Source organism: Dipodomys merriami, unplaced genomic scaffold (assembly GCF_024711535.1).
Source record: "Dipodomys merriami isolate MVZ:Mamm:240054 unplaced genomic scaffold, mDipMer1.0.p SCAF_465, whole genome shotgun sequence".
NCBI classification, from domain to species: Eukaryota; Metazoa; Chordata; class Mammalia; order Rodentia; family Heteromyidae; genus Dipodomys; species Dipodomys merriami.
Window position 1 is genome coordinate 139,967 of NW_027206030.1, and position 16,653 is coordinate 156,619.

Sequence of the window (16,653 nt, forward strand, 5' to 3'; positions counted from 1 at the left end):
TTAGGAAGATAATGTGGGTTCATCTGCTCCATACATCTTGAAAGGTAATGAATGTGAAACTTACAGAATATCCTCAGATATGCCTGGTGGAAACCTGGATTTGAATTATGGTTCTACAGCTGATCCGTATTGGGTACTTGGGAAATTTGTTTGGCCTTGTTGCCTACTTCTGTTTTTAATAAAATACTTAATTCATTTCCTAATTGGAAGAACTATCATGAGCACTAAAATTACCCTAATGCAGGTGCAGTGCTTGGAATGGTGTCTTCACATTGTGTAGTAGGTCCCAAAGAAGTCAGCTTCCATCAACATTGTCAGAACATCCTTCCTGAAGGACTTAAGAAATATGTACCCAACTGATGTTAATATCTGTGAAAACTTACATTTACAAAAAAAGGTCTTGTCTTCATATGAAACAATTAAAGTAATGTTGGGGCTGTCCTGTGGCTTTTAGTCTGAAGGAGTTTTGCCTAAATTTTATTCTTACTCTATTAGTAGTAGCAGTAGCATTCTTTAGTGCTACCCTTCATTTTTCTAGTTCTGTGTTCCGTTTGGAATACTATTGTAACTTAGTTTATAATCTTTGTTATTAGAATAAATAAATTACAACTGCTGAAGTTTTAAATAAATAGACAATTTTAGGTGTGCATTACATTTTATGTGCTTAATACTTTCCTGAAATTATTCCTTTTAAATTATATATCCAAAACAAACTATTTTTTAAGATTTCTTATATGATTTATAGATTTATTTTATGAATCTTATATGATTTCTTAGAGATCCATAAATAAAACATCTCAGAACAGGAAAAAAGTAGGTAAGAAGTTATAAAAATACTGTTGTGGTGTCTTAATGGCTAAGTGTATAGAACATGTAACAATACAGTTGGAAGATTCATTTGCTCTTTTTTCTATTCTCTCACCCTTCATTGTAGAAACTTTCTCACTATGAATTGCCAAGTGGTCTGGATATTTCAAACCTCATCTCAGTGACAGAAGTGATGGGATTAGGGACATGTGCTCCTATGACTGGCTTTTAGGAAGTTCACAATAAAGCAATACCAGTACATATAAAGAAACTTTTGTGAGTGATGTGCATTGACTTCCTCAATTGCCAAAATTAAATTCATATGTCAAAACATCAAATTACTTACAGCACAGAGTAGAAGCTAAGTCAGTAAAATGTATAGGAAGATTTTCCACTGAGAATAATTGCAGGGGGTGTTCATCACTCTTCCATTGAAAATGTACAGCCCATCATTCTACTTTAAACTCTAGAATATTTCTGATCTGAAGACAATTATAACACACCAATGTGCTATGAGTGCTGAGCAGTTTATGTGTGTATTACTGTAATATATGTAAAATCTTTGGCCTGACCTTCAAACTTCATTTTGTGTTGTTAAGTTTCATGGAAAAATGTTCACAATTATGCAATTCACACTCATCTAAGAGTGAATCGGGCAACTGAGATAAGACATTTGGGTCATCACTCCAGTGACAAGGTTTGTGACCTATGAAATAAATAACATTATTTCACAATGTATATGTGTTTCTGAAAATTTATGCAATACCAAATACCAAATGAACAAAAGGGACAATTGTCCATCTCTTATATATATCCGAAGTAAAGATACACCTGAATTATACTTTCTTGTTAGAGGATCACAGAATGACTTGTGATGTTTGGTTTCTTTCCAGGTGCTCCTATACATTTGTGAATCTTCTCTGAGGAAGTGTTTTCCATAGTTTGTTTTGAGGTGTCCCGAATATCAGTACTGTCACTAACCAGAACCATGGAACAGCAAAGATGTTGGGATACCTGGCCAAAGAACTGAGAAATCACAGGAAGTGATAGGAAAGAAGACACCAGAGGACCCAAAGCCTCATTGCCAGGTTCTGGATTCCCAAATCCTGTTTAAAATGCTTTATATTCATTCTACTACAGGGGTGGGGTAATGAGTGGCTACAGGTATGTCCACAAACTGAGGCATCAATCTAGTTTGTGGTTACAACTATTAACTGAGGTATTGTTTGTATACATAGTGATAATTGAATCCCTTATTTTTAAGGAGCAGAAGGGAGCAATAATCATTACAACCATAGCACAGACATACATCTTGTTTCCAAAGTCTTAAACTTTTAGTGTCCAACAGCTCTAACTTAAATACTTTTGAGGTAATAAATCATACCCCTGTCTTCCCTTAACTGTTTGACCTTTCCAGAGCACAGCTCTCAGCCTTTTGATTGCTGTTTGAGATGGCTTCCCAATATATCCCTTTCCAGGTATAACAGTTTGACTCTAGAATCCCTCACAAGTACTATTACAGATGGGTTATTTTGAAAGGGATATTTTTTCTAGGGTAAGTTCAATGTTTTAAATTTTATTTTATTTAAAGGTACTGCACAGAGTGTTTACAGTTACATGAGTAAGGTACTTTCATTGATGAATATTGTTACCCACTCCATTGTTGTTCTCCTATCCTTTCCCACCCCCAACCATACCCCCCACCCCAAACTTGTAAAGTTCATTGCCGGTATATTGTCTTGTGAATATCATTGTTGCAATGGGTCACTTCTTTCATCATTATGTTATTTCCCTTTCTTTCTCCAAATCAGATAATGTATATACAAGATGGAAGGTACCAGAATCAAGACAGAGATGTCCAGAGATAAATCAAAGACAAATGAAATAAAATAAGATCTATTTACACTTCTTTACTGACATCAAGGTTGATATCTGAAAAAAAAAAGTAATTGTTGTTTCCATGTCTTGGAGTCCATTTCAATTAGCATCATTTTGTATGGTCAACTGTACATAGCTCTAGAGCCAGCAATCCCATTCATGGGCATTTGTCGAAATTATCTCTAGATAGCTAATGGATGAAAAATGGAATTGAAAATAGCAAAGGAAAACAAATCAAAATTCAGGTATTATGATTTTGCAATTCTAATATGAAAGAACTGAAGCTTTTGTTTAATGAAGAAGAAAGTTTAGCCTGTAATTTCAATGCAAGGCATCAGTTGTAATGAGTCTAAAGTCTTTTCCTTAAAGATATCCAAGAGTAATATACTCATCCTCTGAAGAGTATATAAGTAATTATTTTAATTAGCTTTGCTTAATATTAATTTACGTGTAGAAAATAAGTTAAAATATCTTCTCTCAGGCTGGGAAGGTGGCTCAGTTGTAGTGTTTGCATGCAAGAGTCCCTGGGTTCAATTCTTCAGTACTACATAAGCAAAAAGAAAAAACCCGGAAGTGGCGGTGTGGCTCAAGTGGTAGAGCGCTAAACTTGAGATGAAGAGCTGAAGGACAGCGTCCATGTCCATAGTTCAAGCCCCACGACTGGACTCCAAAAAATGAAACACTAAAACTACCAGCACAAGTATGTTTTTGGCAGCATTATTACCATATCTAAGATATGGAACCAGTCCAGATGCCCCTCAGTAGATGAATGGATCAGGAAAATGTGGTATATATACACAATGGAATTTCATGCTTCTATGAGAAAGAATGGCATAGCCCCTTTCTTAAGAAAATGGAAAGACTTGGAAAAAAATCATTATGTGAAGGAAGCCAGACTCAAAGAAACATAGGCTCTATGGTTTCCCTAATTTTTATTAATTCATATATGCTTAGGATAGTCCTGGCAGATAGGTTCATTTTTTACACTCTTAATATTCGCTGTGTGTGTTTGTGTGTGTGTGTGTGTGTGTGTGTGTGTGTGTGTGTGTGTGTTTGTGTGTGTGTGTGCCTGTGTGCAGTAATGAAACTGACTCAGAGCCTCAAAATCTTGTTTGTTTTTTTTCACTCATGACTGACTGAATCTGTACTATTTTAACCAAGGTTTCACTATGTGTTTGATTGAACAATTGAACATAAATGTCTCGTGGATTGCTACCCCAGCCATCTGTGAACCATGGTCTTACAATCTCAGCCTCATGAGATGAGATACTGGCATCTAGCTCTATTGCCAAGTGTCATTTCTTCGTTTTGATTTGTTTTGTTTTTGTTGTTTTTGTGCATCAAAAATCAGGACTATTCACATAAAATTGTGTGTTGTTTAAAGATTACCTTAATAATGTAATCCTTTTACATCCCATTATGTGATTTGATTTTTTGAACTCTATTGTTGCAGTCAAGTCACTTATATATAATTTGAATCTTCTTGTCTTGGTTTTATAGGGTGTTAGGTGTTTAAAAACAGAATTTATCAAGGTTTATCTCTACACTACTGAAGCAGGACCTTTATTATTACTCAATGTCCTGTAAATCATAAGTTTATCACTACTTGAGGCACCATATGAGCACAAATAGTTTCCTATAATACCTACACATATTTTAGAGCTCAATGCCATGCAAGGCACACTTCTGTCAAATATGCAAGGACATTCTTTGTGATTCTCCATGGATTTTCACGGTTCTTTTCTCTATTCTCCAGTGTTAGGTCCTATGATGGTCATGTTGATTTTCTCCACTCTTATATTCATCATTGCATCTTGGGAACTACTGGTATGCATTACTGTACTTCTGTCTATTCTCCTTGTGCTTCGGCTTGTACCCCTCTGACCTGGAAGGGCTAAGAATTGGGGATATTTGCTTTACTCTTTATCTCAGACATCTATCTTTACTATCTAGAAATACATTCATTGAATTCCTTCGTAAAGTCTAATGTCTTGAAAATTATTACTGCATTTTCATGGCTTTGTTATTTGGCATTAGGGAAGAACATAGATCAGTACTGTAATTTAGGTTAAAGATTATTGCAATCATACTTCAATAGATATTCTTCATTGGATAATGTGTATTTCAAGGTCTGCCTGCCTGCTTCCTTTTCAGTGTTTTGTTTATTTTTCAATGTAGTCTTTTCTTCTGGAAAATATTTATGTGCCTAGTGAAGATCAATTCTTACTGTAACTATTCATTAATTTTATTCCAACCTCATTTCACAGATCCCTCTGAGTTTCTTCAGGGTCTGTATAGTGCTTCACATTTTTAAATATGTTTTAACATCGATGTATCCAATGCTGAAGACACATTCCTTAAGTCACCATTTTGATGACTGAAAAGCAACCATGCTGCAATCTCACATATGGCAATTTTCTGGTTTTAAATTCTTTTAGATTAAAACTGATGCTGCACAACAAATATTCTGTGTACAATTTTATATTTTCCTAATTATTTTAATATACTTCCCATATTATATAAAGTTAAAACATTATCACTTACTTAGTTTTAGGATTTCTAAAACGGTCAGAGTAAAAGTTCTATTCATTCACAATTATAAGATAATAGAGTGTCCATTATGACCAAGTGAGATATGTAAAATTTTTTTTGTAGTCCTTAAAGGTTGTGCTGGGGAATCCAGTCCAGTGCTTCATATTTCTTAGTCTACTGTGGGCCTCTGAGCCTGATGTGACCTGTGGTTTTATTTTCACTCAACAGGAATTTTTAAAAAATTCAATAGGAAGGAATTATTACTTGCTTACTTTCTCCAATATCTCTCGCATACATAAAAGTAATATAATTTTATGGTGACTGAAATGGTTTTCCTATTGAATAATTGTTTATTTTTTGTAGCCGCACTCTTTACTAAATCTTGTCCCTTTCCTATCTCCCCTTCCCATAAAACTTGACTGGATCCACTAGAAACCCACTTCCAGTCAGCCTGGTCCTTAAAAAGCTCAACGTTAACTAACCTACCCTCTGGTAGTCCTGCTATAAACTTTCAATGGCCTGACTGCAACCAGAATCCTTCCTGAAAGCCCTCCTCTGCTACAGGGAAATCGTTCTTCCACTCCACCCCTTCCTGGAATCCCTGCTCTGCACCACCAGAAACCAAACATATCCATATCTCCTCCTAATATCCACCTTGTTGCAACAAGAACTCCGCCTACATTGGGCTCCTCCCTCTAATCCTAACTTCATCCACCAGATACCCTGTCCCTAACTACTCTATTCCCTGAGTCCCATTGCTCCCATATTCTATTACTTCCAAGCTCCTCCCATCCCTTTCATACCCCACTCCCAACCAAACTTCTCCCTCAACCCCTCCTGGTTTCATCAGAAACTCGATCCATAACTAGTCTAAGTAGCCGAACTTTTCAAGCCCAGCCCTGAACCTACCTCTTCCCACAATTCCCTTCATGCTACACCAAAAACCCTCCACCTCTCTATAACTGCCCTTGTAGCCCCACCTTAGTTGACCAGAAGCTTCTCACACAGCCCATCTCCTGCTTGGAAAGCCAGCCCTGCTCCACCACAGGCCTCTGTATCTCCCATATCTACTCTCTCAATGGCTTCATTGTTCCCATGATGAATCCTCTTCTTATTGGCTCCTCCCACAGAGCCACACCCTACTCAACCCTGCCCATAATTACTCTACACCTTTGTAGACCTTCCACTCCTTCTCAAAGTCCCTCTTCCAATTAACCCCATGGCTCCAAGCCCTGACCTGCTCTAGAAAACCCCCACCACACTATCCCATCTCTCGACACCCACATTGCTCCACTGCAAACTACTGCATCTGTTGGCCTCCCTCTGAAAGCCTCACCAGACTCAACTGTAAATCCCTGTCCCTTCATAATCCCTTTTTGAAGATTGCCTTGCCCTACTGGAAACCCTGTCCAATTCTAATGTCCTGCCTTGCAAAACTGAAATCCCCACCCAAACTTACTGCTCTTTTCGAAGTGGTAACTGGCTACATCAGAAAACCTGTCCTAAATAGTCTAGTCCACTGGATCCTATCTCTGCTCTCACAAAGCTCTGGTCATGAAAAATTCCTCCATACATTGTTACTACATCCTGCTCTGCCAGAAACCCCACCTCCACCCTAACACACTTCCCAAAGGTCCGCCCCTTACTAGCCCACTTCTTTCTAGCACCACTCTGCCCTCTCACGGACTTTGAAAAGCCTCTCCCTCATAGCTCTGCATTCCTGCACCAGAATCCCCACCTTTTGTCAGCCTCTTGCCTTCATTATCTTCCCTGCCTTATGGGAAACCTCACCCTACATATCCCACCAGGGCTCACAGTGCTAAACCACAACCCCTCCTCTAAGTAACCTCCTCCTCTATAGCCTTGTTCTTCCTTTTCAAAGCTCTGCCCCAAATAGCCTCTTCCCCAGTGACCTTGCCCTCTTCCACTGAAAACCCATCCACCTGCCAGTCTCCATCCTAAAGTCCCACCTACTCCACAAGAGACCCTGCTCCTAACAAGTCTACTCTTTCCTGTCCCCTCCCTGCTGTCTCAAAGCCTTACACAGACTGGCTTTCACCCTCAAAGCCCCGCCCTGCTTTACCACAGAGGCTGTCCCAATACCAACTCCTCCCTTGAACCAGACAGGGCTCCACCAGAAACCCCACACCACATCATCCTTGAAGTTCCCACCTAGGAACTTTTATTACAAATGTGATTTTATAATGGTCACAGAATTCATACTAATCAATATGATAAGAAAGCAGTATTGACAAAAGACAACAAAAATTAGTTAGCTATTAGATGCCTTAGTCAAGTTTGGGGTTCTGTTAACAGGCAGATTCACATTGTGTGAAAATGTGTGAAGATGATTCCTCTAACTGGAAAGCATTCTTTGAAGTATCAGTAAGGTTTCATGAGTGATCATTTTATTTCTAGAATTTTGGTCCACATTTGTGTCCATTAACTTATAAATATGTTATTTTAACTCCTTTGGTTTGGTTGAGGAAAGAGTATTAAGATGTAAAAAGATGACTTTCAAATCATCTCTCTAATGAATAATTTTGGACTTACATCCTTTACTATGTACCAGAATTTTTAGTAACAGAAATTCTCTACCAGAATCCCCTTTGAATTTCCTACTTCCGCTAAAGTGCCCTTTGGAAAAGATTGAAGTGAGATTATACAGGTAGAATGCAAGAAATAAAAACGTATTTGAGATCATAACAAAATCATGATAAAGACCCTACCCATTGTGGTTTAAATTTTGTAATGAAAGGAACTTAAGCATATTTAACTGCAGACTTTCTGAAGACTAGAAGACAAAAATATAAGAAATGCCCTCCTATACCACGGTTCTGAAAACAAAACAAAACCAAGGCAAGACAACATAATGAGACAGAAGGGAATGAGAAACTTGTACATGTGATATAGAATGTAAAGATACACTGAATCAGGTAAAAATAATTTTGGACACAATGCCTGGTTGTTCAATATATTTCATCGTATATATTGTTCCTTTTTAACCTGTGACATAATATAAGTCTCAGCAGGGATCTGCCAAGGTAATTGTGTAGTTAGTCAATTTCATCATTGCAAGATCATCAGGATGATAAACTCCCACACACCTTAACATACCTGCAACAGCACTAGACATACATTCCTATTGGTACAACAGTGTAGGGCAGACCTGTATTTAACCCAAGTTTTGTATGCCGTATGCTATGGTTTTTTTCAGGCTTGATACAAAATGTCTCTGCCCAGAATTAAATGAAGGCATTTATAGCTAAAATGATTTAGGGTCATTGTTAACATCTAATGCCTGCTGAGGTATTTCTTTATACCTCTTCTTTTCCCTTTCTTTCTTCCTCCCTTTCTTTCTTCCTCTCTATCTTTCTTTTCTTTTCTTTTCTTTCTTTCTTTCTTTCTTTCTTTCTTTCTTTCTTTCTTTCTTTCTTTCTTTCTTTCTTTCTTTCTTTCTTTCTTTCTTTCGTTCTTCCCTTTTCTTTCCTCTTTTAGGAAATGAGTATGAATTTAAATATTTTGTTTGCTGAACAAGTATTCTACCATTAGAATAATCCGTTTTCGATTTATTTACTTTGTTCATAGGTTATCCATTTTGCTGAGGGCTGAACACAGCCTAAGTTCCTCACCTCTGTCTGCCAAGTAGCGGGGATCACAAATACATTCCAACATGCGAACCTTTAGGATGATATGAGACTCTTATTACTTTCCTTGCACACTGGTTCTGATCTGTGATCCTCTCAAATTCTACCTCTTCAATTAGAGATGTGAGTTCTAGTAGCCTGCCCTCAGTTTAGATCGTCTAAATGAATTATTGAAGGCAATTTCACTTTAATCTCTTTTTTTGCCAGTCCAGGGGCTGTTATAGTTTTATTTCTAGACAAATTTTGTGTATATATGCACATTAGTGTTAAAACATTACTTTTTCCCCCTTTTTTCCTTTTTAATTTTCTTGGTCAAGGGGCTTGAATTCTGGGTCTGGGCGCTGTCCCTGGCTCTTCAGATCAAGGCTAGCATGTTTACCACTTGAGCCACAGTGCTACTTCTGGTTTTCTGGTGGTTAATTTGAAGTAAGAGTGTCATGGATTTCCTGCCAGGGCTAGCTTTGAATTACTATCCTCAGATCTCAGCTCCTGAGTAGCTAGGATTCCAAGCATGGCACCCAGCTAAAAATGTTACTTATTTTAAGTTCTGTGTTTTAGTTGAGGGAGTAAAATAAGTGTGTAGAAATTTAACTTTCAAGTTACCTCTCTAAGTAATTTCAGAGTTTCATTTTCATATTTATTGCAGTTATTAATAACAGAAACTCCCAAAGTAACAGCATAATCCTTCATTTTCTCCTTCCCATAGGTACTATTGGAAGAGAATGAGTGAGATCTTAGACAATATGTACTTGAAATTATAAAAAAGTTATATTGATGATACATAAAGAGCCAGATAACACAACGTGCTTTGCATTTTCTAAAGAAAGGAATGTCATGAAAGTATATTTATTGGCAGGCTTTTCACCTGTAAAACAAAGAAAAAACAATTTCATAAAAAAGCTGAAGGGGATCAGCAACCATGTAAGTGTGATATAGCATTGGAGACTTTACGAAATGAACTGGTTCAGGTAAAGTAATACTTTGGAAAAGTTATCTGTTCACTAAATTTATTCATTATATTTTTTATTTTTACTTACCTGTCCCTTAATATATAAATGCATACATGTGTGTGCAATATATATATATATATACATATATCTCAGCAGTATCTGTCCAGTGAACTGTATGGTTATGTATGTTTAGGTAATTTCATCATGTCAATTCCATCAAAAAGATGGACTTCCATAAACCTTAACAACCCTGCAACACCACTGCACATGCAAACTTAAGCGTTCACCATTGTAAGCTAGACCTGTGTTTTACCAAAATTTTACATATATGGTGTTAATTTTTCATTTAGTCTTGACACAAAATGTGTGTGCTCCTAGAAATAAATGATGGCATTTATAACTACAATAATTTAGTGTAAATCTTTACAATGAACACATGCTAAGTATGAGTTGTTCTTTCTTTTCTTGTCTTATTTTATCTTTAGGAAGTTGATCTGAGTTTTGATGTTGTTTGCTAGATAAGTATTCCACCATTGGAGTCACTTCACCACTCCTTTCTAGTTTAAGTTACTTTACGCATAGAGTAGCAATTTTTGCACCCAGCCCAAAAAGCAGGGATCAGGATTGCATTCCAATATCCCTACCTAGTAGGTTGATATGGCTGATACTTTCCTTCCTAGACCTATTCAGAACTGTGATCCTCTCAAATTCTACCACTTTAGTTAATTGTGTGAGCTCCTGTTTGCCCTAATTCTAGAAGATAGGACAGACATAAATGATTACAGGTAATTTGAGTGAATCATTGGCTAATATAAGTGATTTGATATTAAAGTGTAGGGTAAGTTTGAAAGTATAATCGCAGTAGTCAGATATTTTGCTAAGTAATTTTGTTTCACATTAACAACACATCTTGACCAGAATTAAGGACTTACTTTTGATGTCTGTCTAGTTGTATGTCATTTGGTAAATTAAACTTCATGTCTTCCATGTGGGATAAAGAACTTTGAATGTTCTGATGTGCTGGTTCACATCTATAATCATGGTTAGCAATCAGAAATAAATAGATCACAATTTGAACATAGCCTAACCAAAAATTTAAGAAGTCCCAATCTCAATAAACTAGTGGATCATGTTGAATCATGCTGCCATTAATCTCAGCACCACAAGAAGCTAAGTCTCTGCCTTGTAACTGTTTCACTTGAGTAACTGGGACTCTTGGAGGCAGTCACCTCTACGGATGCAGAATCTGGGCTGAGATTTAGCAAGAGGAGGGAGGAGTCTGCCCCACCTTCCCAGGGTGAACCTCACAGAATGAAGTGAGCATGCTTGCTTTCCTCCTCCAACTGGCTTGAGATGCCATGCTGCTGAGTGTTCATTATTTGATTCCAGTGACCTGTGGTAGAAGTAGAAGGAAACATTAAATAAATTTCACATATGCCAATTGAGCTGCTCTGCCAGCCTGTGAGTTCAACTCAGCAAGTGTTCATTATTTGAGATTTGACAATGCTGAGGTAGGGTAGAGAGGGAGGGTGAGTGAAAGAGTGGAGAGATAGAGAAAGAGCTGGGCCCTGGTGGATCACACCTGTAATCCTAGCTACTCAGTACGCTGAGATCTGAAGATTGCAGTTCAAAGCCAGCCTGGGCAGGAAAGTCCGTGAAACCCTTATCTCCAATAAACCACTCAAAAACCAGAAGTGGCTCTGTGGCTCAAGTGGTAGAGTGCTCGACTTGAGCTCAAGAGCTGAGGGACAGTGCCCAAGCCCAGAGTTCAAACCCTACGACCAACCAATAAAACAAAAAAGAGAGAGGAGAGGGAGAAAAGAAAGAAAGAAAGAAAAAGAAAGAAAGAAAGAAAGAAAGAAAGAAAGAAAGAAAGAAAGAAAGAAAGAAAGAAAGAAAGAAAGAAAGAAAGAAAGAAAAGAAAGAACATGACTGAGAATGAATTGTTTGGAGTCAGGAGTCATATATCAGAAGTACTACCTGTATTTGTTGTAAGGTCTGCCCCAGGTCATGCAGACCCTATGCAGCCACTTCTTGGCTAAGTTTCAACCCTTTATGTGTTGCCTAGTATCTGGCACACCTGGAGGCAGCCACCTCCCCATCCTGTTAAATCACAACCTGGTCAGCCTCTGGTCCCACTTTCCATCTGACCAGAGGTGAGTCCCAGAACTTGAAGTCACATCCAGATCCAGTGTGGCCAGAGTTTCCCCCAAATGGCCACACCTCATCTGGTCCTTCACATAGATTCATCCTTGCCAGAGGTTGGATCGCCCCATTTTTTTACATGCATTTCCCCCATGTATTTCATGGGCAGCAGTTCATTAAATAAACTTCTTTACCTGACTGAAAACCTTGTGGTGTTCTCTTCATTGGCTACCTAATGAAACTCACCTAATTAATATACTTTACACTTCAGAGTTTCTAGTTATGAATCCATGGATATTTTTGTGACACATGTGAGATCAGTATCTACAAAACATATTTACTAACATCATTTAACAGTATAATTGTGCCTAGACTCTTTAATAGCAGCTTAATTAACGATAATGTCTATTTTGTTTGCTTTGCTTTGCTTTGTTTTTGCTTAAAGTAATAGAAGAGTTGGTGAGACAATCTGTGTGAAGACTCAGGGTCTGTGTTGGAGGTGCAGAATGATGCTGGCTCCGGCCTCAGGATTATCTGAGGACTGTGTTTGGGTATGTGGAAAGCTCTTGGCATGCCGGCCTAGAGAGGGAACATGTTCTCTCTCCCTATCTCAAAGCTATCATGTCTCAAAGCTGAGGAAGTAGCTCTTCTGCTTACTTACGCATAGACGAACAGCTAGTCAAGCATTTTCCAGAGTACGGGGAAATGGTTTGAGCTTGCTCTAAAATAGTTTAGATAAAAATATACAAAGACTTATCTCATAGTTTAAGCAAAATTGTATCTGTTGAAATTCTTTGTGTGAATGTCTCCTGAATAAATCTTGGCAAAGATAATATTTGCTTGTCTTTAAATACCCACTAACAATAAAGCACAGCATGCAGTGGCAATTGCTGTTTGCACTCTGCAACCCCTGTTTCCTGGTGATTTTGCGACCCTTACCCAGGAACCCCAATGCCTGAGACGTTCACAACTGGCACACAAACAGGGACCCTGCAGTGTTGAATAAAGGAAGGGATATTCAGGTAAGTACTTTTAATGACATGGTGATGGAACAAGTTAAGTCTACTCCGTACTTACATATGCTAAAATATTTACTTGCAGCTTATGGTGTAACTATGTCTTCTTTTGACATAGAAATGTCTATTAATGTAGTTAGGGAATAGAATCCTTGGTTCCCCGATGATGGGGCATTAGATGTTGCTAATTGGAAATGAGTAAAGTATTGTAGAAAGAGATGTTCGAGAAGGGGAAAGGAATCCTGTTAGATTTTGGTCCATTTGGGCTATTTTACATACCCTTTTTAAAGATTTAAATGAGAAAAGATTAATAGCGGACTTAAAGAAAGAGGCAGCGCCTTCTATTGTAGGTTTACTATTGGACTCGGAGGTTAAGGACGCAATAGATAAGGCTGCATCACAATTAGGAGAAAAAACAAGAGGTAAAGAAAGCTGAAAATGAACAAACTGAAAGCGTAAATAGAATGTCTGAGCAAATGGAATTGATTTTATCAAGATTACTACATATGGAGTTAGAAATTAGCAGAGTGAAAGGCTAATCTGAGAAGGTGATAGTAAAACAGCCTTCCACTCCTCAGCTTGCAGAAGCAATTTTTACCGCATCACTCCTTCACAAAACAGAAGGCTCAGTGAATCTGATGAAGAAATGCCTATTTTTTCTTATCCTGTAATTTGACCACCTCCTATGAATGGTATAGCTCAACCAACCAGATATGAGGGTGTTGCTGTCGATGATATTGGTAAACTTAACAATCAGTGGCTTATGGTCCTCAGTCTCATTATGTTAAGGGATTACTTAATAAGCTTGCCCGATAATCTTGCTCCCGAGGATTGGAAGATGCTTTGTAGAGCTTTGCTTAAGGAACCTGAATACCTACAATGGCAAATGTAGTTTACTGAGTTATATACAGAAAGGACTAGACAAAATGCACAGAGCAATAATCCACGCCTGCAGATCATAACCTGTCCTATGTTGAGTGGAACAGAACCATATGCAGATGCTCATATGCAATTGAACTCTCCTGAAGAGATCCATGAGCATTTATGAGACATAGGTATTGAGGCATGGGGGAGGATTCGGCTGGTAGGAGAGCGTTATGGCTCCTGGACTAAAGTAATTCAAAAACCTAATAAACCCTATGTTGAATTTTTATCACGATTGACACTGACCTTGGAACATAATGTTGTGGGAGAAGCTGCACAGCAACAACTACTAGGCATGTTGGCTTATGAGAATCCTAATGAGGACTGTAAACGAGCCCTATTGCCTATTAAAAATAATCTGGGGATGTAAATACATATTTAAGGGCGTGTAAAGACAATACATCCGAATCCCGGCGTTTGCAGTTGTTTGCTGAAACTATGCCCACTACCTGGTATGCTTTACAACCATTTAATCTAAAATGTTTTGGATGTGGTCAAATGGGACATATAAAGAAGAACTGTAAAAAGGATACTGATGTTAACAAGAGAGGACCAGGAATTTGCCCTAAATATAAAAAGGAAAGCACTGGGCAAGAGTGTGTAGATAAAAAATAGACAATAAAGGAATTCCGATAAAAATGCTTACCCTATGCAGGGAAATTCTCCATCTGGCCAGCCCTGGGACCCAGGATTAATAACCAAGGGTAGCCAACCATTTTTCTTCCTCGTCCCTGCCACAACCCACAGCACCGCAATGGACATGCCAATTCATTCATCTACTGAGAGGCATATTGGTTTAAAACATGCTTGCATGTAAGTATCAATTATGGTCATTCAAAAATGACAGATGTCACCTCCCCAGACATACTAAAATCATGATTTCTAAGTAAGATAGGATTTCATAGTGGTACAAGTGTTGAGATATATGGATGAGTCTAATGTGTATCTTGCACTGAATTAGGCAGGAAGATATCCAATATCATATGGGATAAAAAAAATGCTAGTAAGAAGATATTCCCTTGAGAAAGATATAGGAGGCTGACAGAAGTATGGAGAAATTCAGATAATTTTGAAGGATTTAGAAATGCAAGCTCAAGTATGTCTCTTTAATTGGAAGGGCAAAAGAAGGGGAAGAGAAGAAAATAACTGAAAGCAGATCATTGTCCCAACGTAGAGTATAAAAAAATCATAACCTATAACTTCCAAGTTAAAAAGAGACCAATATAATTCGTCCCACTTAATTTAGATACATGCAAAATATTTACTTTGCTTTTTCCCACTTTAATGCTCCAAAATAAATGAAGACTTATAAGAAACGTTATGTAATTGTCGTTACTTCAACCTGAACACTAATTGTGATGAGCCCTCTTTTTCTCAATATGCTCTTGGAAAATACTCCCTAAATTGATGGTGTTGTGACTGATTAGAGAGTCAGTGTAACAGGTTTCTACTTGTATGATAATCCCAGAATAGTTTAATGCAGTTTTTTCTCAAGGTATCGAAGTATATTGTCTGACGCTGTACTTTGAACACACCTTCACACCTGAGCACATTATTTGAAATTGTATATCAGCATTTCCTTGGCACATTCTATTTTGTGCCTTTGTTTTTTTGCATGTTCCTTTTGATTACTCTATTTCTATTTCATCTGTAAAAACTGCTAAGAACATTGTTCAGCTACCACTTCTTGTTTGCAAACACCCATTCTATTTATGAAGGTACTTTGTCCATGTTAACCAATAGGGTAGTACTCACTCTCGGATAAAAGTTCCACAGTGTAACTCTATGCCAACATTAGAAGATGTAGAATTTAAGGCATTTTGAGACAAATAGTGATATTTGAATTGAAAGTCTTCTTAGAGACATTTTCTTGGAGCTCATTCGTTCTTCTAAGGTCAGAATAAAAGCATTTGTTCCCAAATTTTAAAATAAAAAGGATCTGTTGAATTAATGGATCTAGAATTTTATGGCTTCACATTCATATCTCAAAATTTCATCAATATGAATTACATCTCTACCAGTTCACCAAAACACTGTTCTTATTGAACTTGTCTATGTCCTTTTAGTTTTCAAATCCAAATAGCATATTTCCTTCAATGTTTCTGTAACAGTTTTGACCTTTTCTTCCTGCAAATTCTTTCTTTTCTTTTCTTCTGTAAATCTGTTTCTATTGCTTTTTTATTTCCTTATCTCTTTCTTCCAATCTTGTCCACACTGGTGCTCACATTGCTACACTTATGTCATAACTTTTCTTTTCTTCTTCCCTTTAATAATGCCCCCAATTTTATCATTCTTTTTCATATTCATGGTCATGGATATTTTGATGATATCTAAACAGATCAATCTTTGCATCTGTTTAATATAAACGTTAGAACTATCAGAGAGTTTTTTCCCCTAAGTCGATCATTTTCACCTGTAATCCTTATCACCAAGAACATGACTAACACATTTGCCTGGCCATAGATGTAGAACCCTTTAGATTTCTTGTTACCCTTCTTCTCCCACCCATTATGTAAGATGAACGATCAAGGTTTTCTCAGTTTCTGTTACTAATTTGATTTCGTTTTTTTGTTTTTGTTGGTCATGGGGCTGGTACTCTGGGCCTGTGTGCTGTCCCTGTGCTCTTCAGCTCAAGGCAAGCACTCTACCTCTTGAGCTACAGCACTACTTTCGGGTTTTCTAGTGGTTTTCTTTTTACTTTCCTAGCGAGTCCATTAAACCTCCCTCTTGAATTTGGTTGTTATGAATACCCAA

At 37.5% G+C, this 16,653-nt stretch overlaps 1 long non-coding RNA gene across 1 annotated transcript in view; it reads left to right on the forward strand.

Annotated features, from left to right (window-relative positions):
- The window catches only part of LOC138808656 (uncharacterized), a 40,818-nt gene extending 38,136 nt beyond the window's left edge, over positions 1–2,682 (forward strand). The window contains exons 2-3 of the long non-coding RNA XR_011366562.1: positions 1,701–1,895; positions 2,619–2,682. This is a non-coding gene — a long non-coding RNA (uncharacterized lncRNA). The remainder of the gene's footprint in view (positions 1–1,700; positions 1,896–2,618) is intronic.
- The last annotated feature ends 13,971 nt before the right edge of the window (positions 2,683–16,653 follow it).